Below are 8,610 nucleotides of genomic sequence, written 5' to 3' on the forward strand. Positions count from 1 at the left end.
GGGGATTTGACACCCTCTTCCAGCCTTCATGGGCACCCATATGCACAGGGTTTTCATTCAAGTAAAAAAGTGAAGCACATTCCAGTAAGCACTGATACTCTCCAAGCATGACTTACATATTGGAATTTTGAAACTTAGGACTTCTTCTCCCAAGGTACATATAAAAGTGAGCATTCATATATTATTCATTAAAAGCACTTTTGTTCCTGTTTCAAAATCTATTTTTGGGAGTCAAAATGAAAGTGTTTTGTGATTAGCCAATTTTAGCCAAGTTCTCAAATACCAGATAGGGGCTAGTTAAAGCAAACATAAAGTGTTAAATAAGCCACTGAATCTCTGAAAAACTATAGTGATGAATCCACAGAAAAGAATTCTTTAGAGAACAAAAATGTTGCCTTGCAGATAAAGAAGAACAGACAGGGGACAGGGAGTGGATGGGCTGGAGCCTGCTGGTGGCAGTGCGATGTTGTAGCTGTGGGACAGGGTGGACTCAACGGGCATTAGTCCCATGGTGCTGCTGGCAGCTGGCGAGGATGTAGGTGAGGGCCGGCCACCAGCAGGCATGCAGCTACTTAAGACCCATGTAGCCTCCATGACCCTACACACCAAGCCCCCATCAAGGAGTACTTGGTGTTCTGGCCCTGTACCACCGAGCAGGCAGTGGAGGAGATCCGCACCTTGGTAAGGCCAGTGGAGGGTGAGGAGATCCAGAGGTTGTGGCTGCTGACCAAGGTGAACCACTAGATAATGAAAAGGAGCGGCTGGTGCTGGTCACTGACCAATGGTTGCTCATCTGCAAATATGACTTCATCAACTATTAGTGCCAGCAGGTGGTCAGGGTGGTGCTCAGCTCAGTAGACACCATCTCCTGTGGAGAATTTCAGTTTCCTCCAAAGTCGCTCAACAAATAGGTGCACCCGTTACACATTACACATCAGGGCCCCAGTCAATCCTGTAAGTAATATTGTTCCACTCTCTTGTGAGGTAAAGGTCTCATTTTGAAGGACCAGGGGAAAGGACCTTAAAGGCTTGTGATTTGAGAGTGGGCCAGTACCTCCATGAAAGAGATGCTAGCACAATTGGTCACTCTTCCCTCACTGAAAACTATTCATTTAAATACCGATAAGATTCATGGAAGCAGAGCACACTATCAAAAGCTTTGTAGGGACTCTGGGAATTTTACCTCCAGGAGGAGGGAGACAACAGGGCATGTGCTCAGTAGTACTAAAAATTTGATACATCATAAAAGACTTAACAGTCAGTCTTCAGGGACTTGCTATAAAAGAATTATTTGAATAGAACCTCCAGGAACCTAATGGCTACAGACTTAAGCATCATTCAATAACATTAAGAACAAACAGTCATAATTTGGCCATATTGAACTATGCCTATGTTTCATAGGCTGTAACAAGGCTCAGCATCACCAAAGCATTAACTTCTTACACTTTTAAAGTGTGTGAAGCTGTTAGTGGAACCCATTGTTACAACAAACCACAGCTTCCCCAGCCATCCCTGATACTGAGTACAATGTTGTATTCCTGTGGTAAGCAAAGGCTTTCTCCCCCTCCCCATCAGGAGAGAAAGCTTTGGGGTTTACATTCAGTGGGACAAAACAGAGCTGCCCCTCTTTCATCAACGGATGGAACCCGTGGTCTATAAACATGCCCTATGCCACTTTCATGGAACACCTGATGACTGGCATGGACGAGAAGACAGTATCTCTGGGCCATGTAAGCAAACCAAGGCATGTGGCCCCAGCAGTTACAGCTGTAGGACAGCCACTCTCAAGTGTGAAGCCTGGAAGTGCAGCTCCTGACAGTGAGAAATTAGATGGTGCTGTTTAAGAACAGAGTCCCTATTCCATTGCAGGATGCTCAGTCTGGATTGGGTGAGTGAGTGAACATGGAAAAAGCCCACAGTGCTGGTGGGGCTTGGCAGGTGCTGCTGGTGGCACAGGTACTCTGGAAGTACCAGGGAGAGGTGCTGAGGGAGCACTGAGCACTCTGGGTTGAGAAAGCCCTGTTACTTGGTTACACCATAGTCCTCATAAATTCCTCCACCTGTGATGCTACCTGTCAGTCAACACACCAGTGCAGGCAGTGTGTGCTGTTAGAACATTACATGCTTAGTGAGGTTCCATTTCAGAGCATGTGTGTCTGTAAAAAAATTTAATGCCTGTTGCACTGGCAGCACCTTGTCTCAGGCTGCCAAGTTCCTTGTTTGCATCTTTAGAGATAGAATGGTACTCTCTAGATTGGGCTTAAAGCATGTCCCATCATGATGTTTGTGCAGGATGAACCACCTGATGACACAGCTTGTAGGACCCATCCTGTCATCAGTGATGTCATCAGTATGTGGTGTTTGGAAGGATTTGATATAAGAATCTTCATTTCCCCATGGAGTATTATTGTCTTAGCTTGAGATTAAGGTTCCATGTTTATTCTCTCATTAAAACTGGAAAGCTTCAAGACTCTCCAAATCCAAGCTGCCAAGAAAGCCCAGAAGGAAAGCCCACTGCCAGGGCAGTGCTGGTGCTACAGAGCCTCTTCCTCATCAAGACCCCCTTGGGGTTGATGTCCTTCATTAACAAGGAAGCCAACCTGGGCAACTACATGACCAGGGACAAGATAGCTTTCTAGACAACTGTGTCCCAGGAAACCAAGGTGATGGGGATTCCATGTGCCACCACATGACACCCACTGGCTGGAGGAACAAGGGCATTGTCCCATTATGTGTTTGGTTAGAATAGTCAAGTGTATTATGTATATCTAGTTGGATATTGGACACCTTAGCAACATGATCTTACAAATGCAGATTCAGGTGCTCCCATACCACTGTATTCCTTCTGTAACTCATGTTCTCCCTCCAGCATGCTGATCACAATGTACCCACCCACTTGTGCTGTGTAGACTGTTGAATACATCTGAGTGCAGTGAGTGTCTTCTGCACATGCACATATATTAACTCTCCCCATCAAGTGCTCTATTTTATAATTCAGCCCATTTTTTAAAGCTGAATACAATAGCAGCCAGCAGACAGTCACTGAGAAAGACAGTCTTCCTGGCAGCTCCTAGTGAAGTTACATATCTATGAATATGTTTTACTGAGAATCACACTTTATAAATTAATCCAGGTTGTGTTGATACAGCAATTTTCCTAGGCCCAAAAGTTTACTCTCATAACATAAGCTAGCCCCTTCCAGAAGTCATGGTGTTGGGTTTCTATCATCCTGTCTCTGTTTAAAAGAGACTAAATAGTTGTGTTTTAAAAGTGCATGCCTATAAACAGATGAGCATCCTGAAGCTCACTGAGTACTGCCGGGCTTCATCATGCCAGCCACATGCAGTTTGCCACTGTAGCTTTAGCCTTGAAAGTGCACTACAGATGCTGGCCTGTCACTTTATACCTCTAGCTTTAGTTAACTGGCATGGATGTGACCAGAATGCCATGTCATGGACAATCCAAGAGGAAAGGTGACCTCAGATGGACCTGTCTTCAGCCTGTGCTTTTGTTCCAATAAAGATATTTAAAACCAAAAAAAAAAAAAAAAAGAGCAGACAGGTGAATCAAAGCCTTTCCCATTACACATACAGTGTGATCACAAGATTTGGAGAGTCATTATACATTTTAGTGACATTTTACATTTCAATTCATACTTCAAGTGTAAGGAGAAAACAGTGTCTCAAATAAAGGAAGATAAACATTCTCAGGAGAAATTAGACCTTGAAGAAGGTATGGTGGTTTGAATATGCTTGGCCCATAGAAAGTGGCACTATTAGGAGGCATGGCCTTGTTAGAAGGAGCATATCACTGTGAAGGTGGTGCTTTGAGGTCTCCTAGTACTTAGTCTCTGCCTAGCGGGGAAGAACGTCTCCTTGTAGCTGCCTTTGGTTCAAGATGTAGAACTCTTGGCTCCTCCAGCACCAAGTCTGCCTGCAGGATGCCCATGCATCCCACCATTATGATAATGGACTGAAATTGTAAGCCAGCCCCAGTTAAATGTTTGCTTACATAAGCATTTTGGCCATGGAGTCTCTTCAAAGTAATAAAACCCTAACTAAGATGGAAGGAAAATCCAGTTCTCCTGGCCCCGACACCCTGACAGACAGGCCAAACTCAGGATCTCCTCTAGATGTTGGGACAAACCTTTCAGCCTTACCTGTATGCTTGCAAAATATAGTACTGCTAACTTTCTTCATTGTCCCACACAAGGTGTACAAGCCTTAGTTAGTGGTTACACTGGTGGATTTGCTAAAACTAAACAAGCTGTGAGTAATGACAAGAAGACAGAGGAGAGAAAGCATGTGTCTATTCATCAGTAAAGATTATTGCAAGAGACAATATTGGTAACAGAACTAGAGTCCTAGTTCAGGCCTTAACAACAACAGACACAAATCTCTGTATTACTAGGGTTGAAGAACTGACTTTTCATCTTCTAGAATTTCCTGAACCACACACACAAGATTGGCTTTTATGGAAAAAATTATTGCATATTCATCATGAAGTTAGGATGAGACAAATTAAGAATGAAAATCTTCAGGCTGCATTTTAGGGAAATTTTTACCTTAATTTGTTATATAGTTCCAGTGAAAGGAAGAGGAATTCAGATTCTCATGATTGATGGTGGAGAAACAAGGGCTATGGTTGTTCTTCAGACTCTGAAAAACTTTCAACAAATTCAGAAGCCAATTCATCAGCTTTTTTATTACATCTGAGGTGTAAGCACAGGTTGGATTTCTTGCTGACTTCTCCTAAGCCAACATTCCTTTTCACTCTTTTGATTGGAGTTGGGTAAAGTAAAGCCACTAGGTGGCAGTCTGTCCCACCTATTACAACAGATAAATGAAATTATCTATTTAAAAGGCTATCCTGAATATCCAGAATACAACTCACAGACTATATGAAACCAGGAAGAAAGACGATCACACCAAAATGTGGATGCACCAGTCCTACTCAGTAGTGAGAAGAGAATAATCTCTGGGAAGTAGAGGGAGTGAGGGATCTGGGAGAGAGTGAGGAAGGGGAGGAAAAAAGAGGGAACCATTTTAGATATGGAAGGAGATAGGGGAGAAGTACAGAGGGTCAGGAATTTGAAAGTAGGTATGTAGCAGTAGGGGAGGGGGGACTGGGGTAGCCACTAGAAAGTCCCAAATACCAGGGACCCAAGAGGTTGCCAGGACACAGCAGGGAGGACCTAAGCCAAAATACCCAACAAAGGGTAGATAGAACTTGTAGAGACCATATCCAGTAGATAGGCTTGCCTCCCACTTGAAAGATGGGGCCACACACCCACCTCAAAAATATTAATCCAGAATTCCTCCTGTCAAAAGGAAATGCAGGGACAAAGAGTGGAGCAGTAACTGAAGGAAAGACCACCCAGAGACTGACCCACTGCTCCCCCACTCACACTCATCTGCAGACTTGGAACTCAGTCGGGACTCCAGGGCTGTGAGAGCTGTCTCAGTCTCCTTCAAGATCAAGTAGGTATCCTGAGTGTGGAAGTCCAGAAGTGAGGCACAGACTGTAGCAAAGTCTTGTATGAGCAAGTGGCTAGAAATGGGGGGGGGGGATTGCCTGGTGCTGGGGAAGAGGGGACACTGGTTGGCTCCTTAGTGAAACTCTCTTGCTAGGTAAAGGTCAGAGTCTCCAGACACCGAAGCAGTCTTGGCCAAGGGGTCCTCTGAGTCACTCTGTGTGCCATCTTCATGCTTGTGGTCCTTCCAAGTTCCAGTTTGGACAGGAAGGTAGCTTTTGGTACTGCGGTGGTCATCGCCTGGGCCATCCTGGTGCAGCAGGCTTGGGTCATTCTGCACCAGCCAGTCTTCCACCTTGGTTTCTGCTGAGACTATCTCCACAGATGTGGTCTTCTTGCAGGTGGGCCTCTGCTGGGGCAGGGAGAACTTAGTGATACGGTCTTTGATCTTCACTTTGCCTGGGCTACAGTCATCAAACTCAATGGTGAAGGAGGCATGGCTCTGCACCACAGGGGCCATCCCACCAATACCAGCCTCCTGCTCTTTTGTAGACCCTACCTTGTCCTGGGCTATTGTTCCCGCCCGCAGGAACACACAGGACACAAGATCCTTCCGTAGCTAATCTTTATTACATCTTGATGAGAAAGATCAACAAGGCTCAGAAACGTGTTGCTTAAATACCCCCTGGTGTGACGTGTCTATACCCAGCTGGTAGCTTCACCCACGATCCCCTATGCCCCGGGGATGGGCTAGTGACTTTGGCGGGCTTTTGCTCCTTGCACATGTGCACATAGCTTGTTCTTTGTTTAGTGGCATAAGGCACTGTGGAGCCAGCGCCATCTTATGATGGTAAATGTTATTGCGGCTCTCTACACTTCCTGGGTTAGCACCTCAGAGATCCTTGGTGGCTGCTGGGGCTTCTTTCGTGGGGATCTCAAAGTAGCTAGGCTCACGTCTGAACAAGTAGTCTGGTGGCTCGGCAGAAGCATGGCAGCTGTCTAGACCACCATTTTGCTGTGCCAGGTCCTTGGGACACTCTGGATAGGACTCCTCCTGGTGCTGATCTTCAGATGGTGTCCTACTGTAATCCTCACCCCACCAAGAGAGTTGCCCATACAGGGATGTGTGGTAAGCTACCGCCTCTGCTTCATGTCTTCAGTCCCCTCTCTCTGGCATGGACTGTGAGGAATCGCAGTAGGGTGTGTGATCTGGCATTGTATCACCCCTCTTGGGTGCAGAGACCTTGACACTAATCTGCAGCTGACTGGTGTTACTTCTCGTGCTTGAACGCCTCCTCAGAAACATGGTGCTGCACACGCTCTAGCTCGTACATGTTGGAATCATAGCCAAAGCAGATGACATCTTGAGCTTCAGTGTGATGTACTTCTGGTCTGGGGTGCACACATCATTCACAAATGTCCCATTAAGACTGGCCAGGTCCTTCACCCAGTGCTCGTCGTGGTTCTGGTCATAGTTTATGATGGCATGCTGCTTATCCACACTACTGGACTGCAACATGAACTCACATTCATCACACCTAACGAAGATGAGTTCTCCAGGGAGCCAGTGGCAGGTACCACTGCTGCTCACCAGAAACCAAGACATTCATCTTGGCACTGAGGAGGCCTGTCCATCAGGACGCTGCCCGACCCAGCCCAGCCCTCCACAGGCCCAGCAGAACACTTGGCAGGGCTGCTGCCTAGGACATGCCAGCATGTCCACAGGCTGGCAGCAGCCCTAGCCTAGCAGAGGACCGGGGCCTCGTGCAGTGGGTACCCTGATGTCTGCCAACTATACACTTTCCTGTATTTTGCACATATTTACACTTTCCTGTATTATGTATTTATCCACCGCTGAAATCAAAAAACCCTTAACAGAATTAGAACTAGAACAACAATTAGTTTTATATCTTTTTATATTATATTTTAATTAGCTTGCAGTTCAATTCTAGTCTATAAGTTACATATAAAATATATATTAAAACATAAATATACAATATAAAATAATTTAAAAATATAATTAGATATTTAAATTATTTTAAAATACTAGTCGATTTCTATCAGCCTCCTTGGTACATTCCTTTAGTTAACCCACAACCTACACCTTCTCTTTCCCCCTTTTCCCATCCCCATTTATAACTCTAACTCAGAGAATCCGCCCCCAACTCTGGTTCTTCCACATAACTTAGCTCTACTGTTCCCTCTAGTTATACTTTTTTGTATTTCTATTCCAAGATTTTAAGTTTCCATGTATCTTTCTCATAATTCTTCATTTTGGTTGAAGCATCCCCCTCTCCCTCATTTGCCATCCTTGCCCCTCCATGCCTGAACATTCCCACCCCTAATTATCCCCCTTTCTTCTTTCATTTCCCTATGTTTCACTACATCCCCTCTATTAATAGGTCCATGCTCAATGTCTTGTTTCTAGTTTCCTGGCTTCCTCATCTGTGCCAAGTTGAACATAACAAAAGACTCAAAGCTAATATACAGACATGAGAAAGAGAAGATGAATCATTTGTCTTTCCAAACCTAGGTTCCTCTCTTAGTATAATTCTTGCAGTTCTGTCCATTTACTCGAAGTTTCATGATTACATTTTTTTCAGCTGAGTAATAGTCCCTTGTGTGTACACAATTCCATTTTCCTTAAGAGTTCCACAGTTGATGAACATCTAATTTAATTTCATTTTCAATCTGTTGTAAATAAAGCACCAGTGAATACAGATGTGCAAATACCTCTGTGATAGGAAATACGGTCTTTTCAATATAATCCTAAGGAGCACTAAAACTGGGTTATACAGTAGGACTATTTAGAGTTGGGTTTTGTTGTTGCTTGTTTATTTGTTTGGGGGAGGAATTTTTTTGCTTTGTTTTTGAGACTCTCTATAGTGATTTCTGAGGTACCTGCAATAGTTTACACCACTAACAGTGTATAAGAGTAAATCAAATTCAAGAAAACATTAAGATTACAAGCCATGAAAATCAGTGTTTTTCCAAAGGATCTAAAGTTATATCAACATCTGCAAATCAGCATGTGTAATTCATTACATAAAAACAGAAGCCATATGTGAAAAGAACTTCAGTAAACTTCAGTATCCCTTCATAATAAAATAGCCTGAAGGAATTATGAACAGGGGAAA

General features: G+C 44.2%; 2 pseudogenes; both read left to right on the forward strand.

The window, feature by feature from the left end:
- The first annotated feature begins 463 nt into the window (after nucleotides 1-463).
- LOC110299429 lies at nucleotides 464-2,639 on the forward strand (annotated as a pseudogene).
- Nucleotides 2,640-3,483: 844 nt separating this feature from the next.
- LOC110297976 lies at nucleotides 3,484-4,745 on the forward strand (annotated as a pseudogene).
- The last annotated feature ends 3,865 nt before the right edge of the window (nucleotides 4,746-8,610 follow it).

This window comes from Mus caroli, chromosome 7 (assembly GCF_900094665.2).
Source record: "Mus caroli chromosome 7, CAROLI_EIJ_v1.1, whole genome shotgun sequence".
Lineage (NCBI taxonomy): Eukaryota > Metazoa > Chordata > Mammalia > Rodentia > Muridae > Mus > Mus caroli.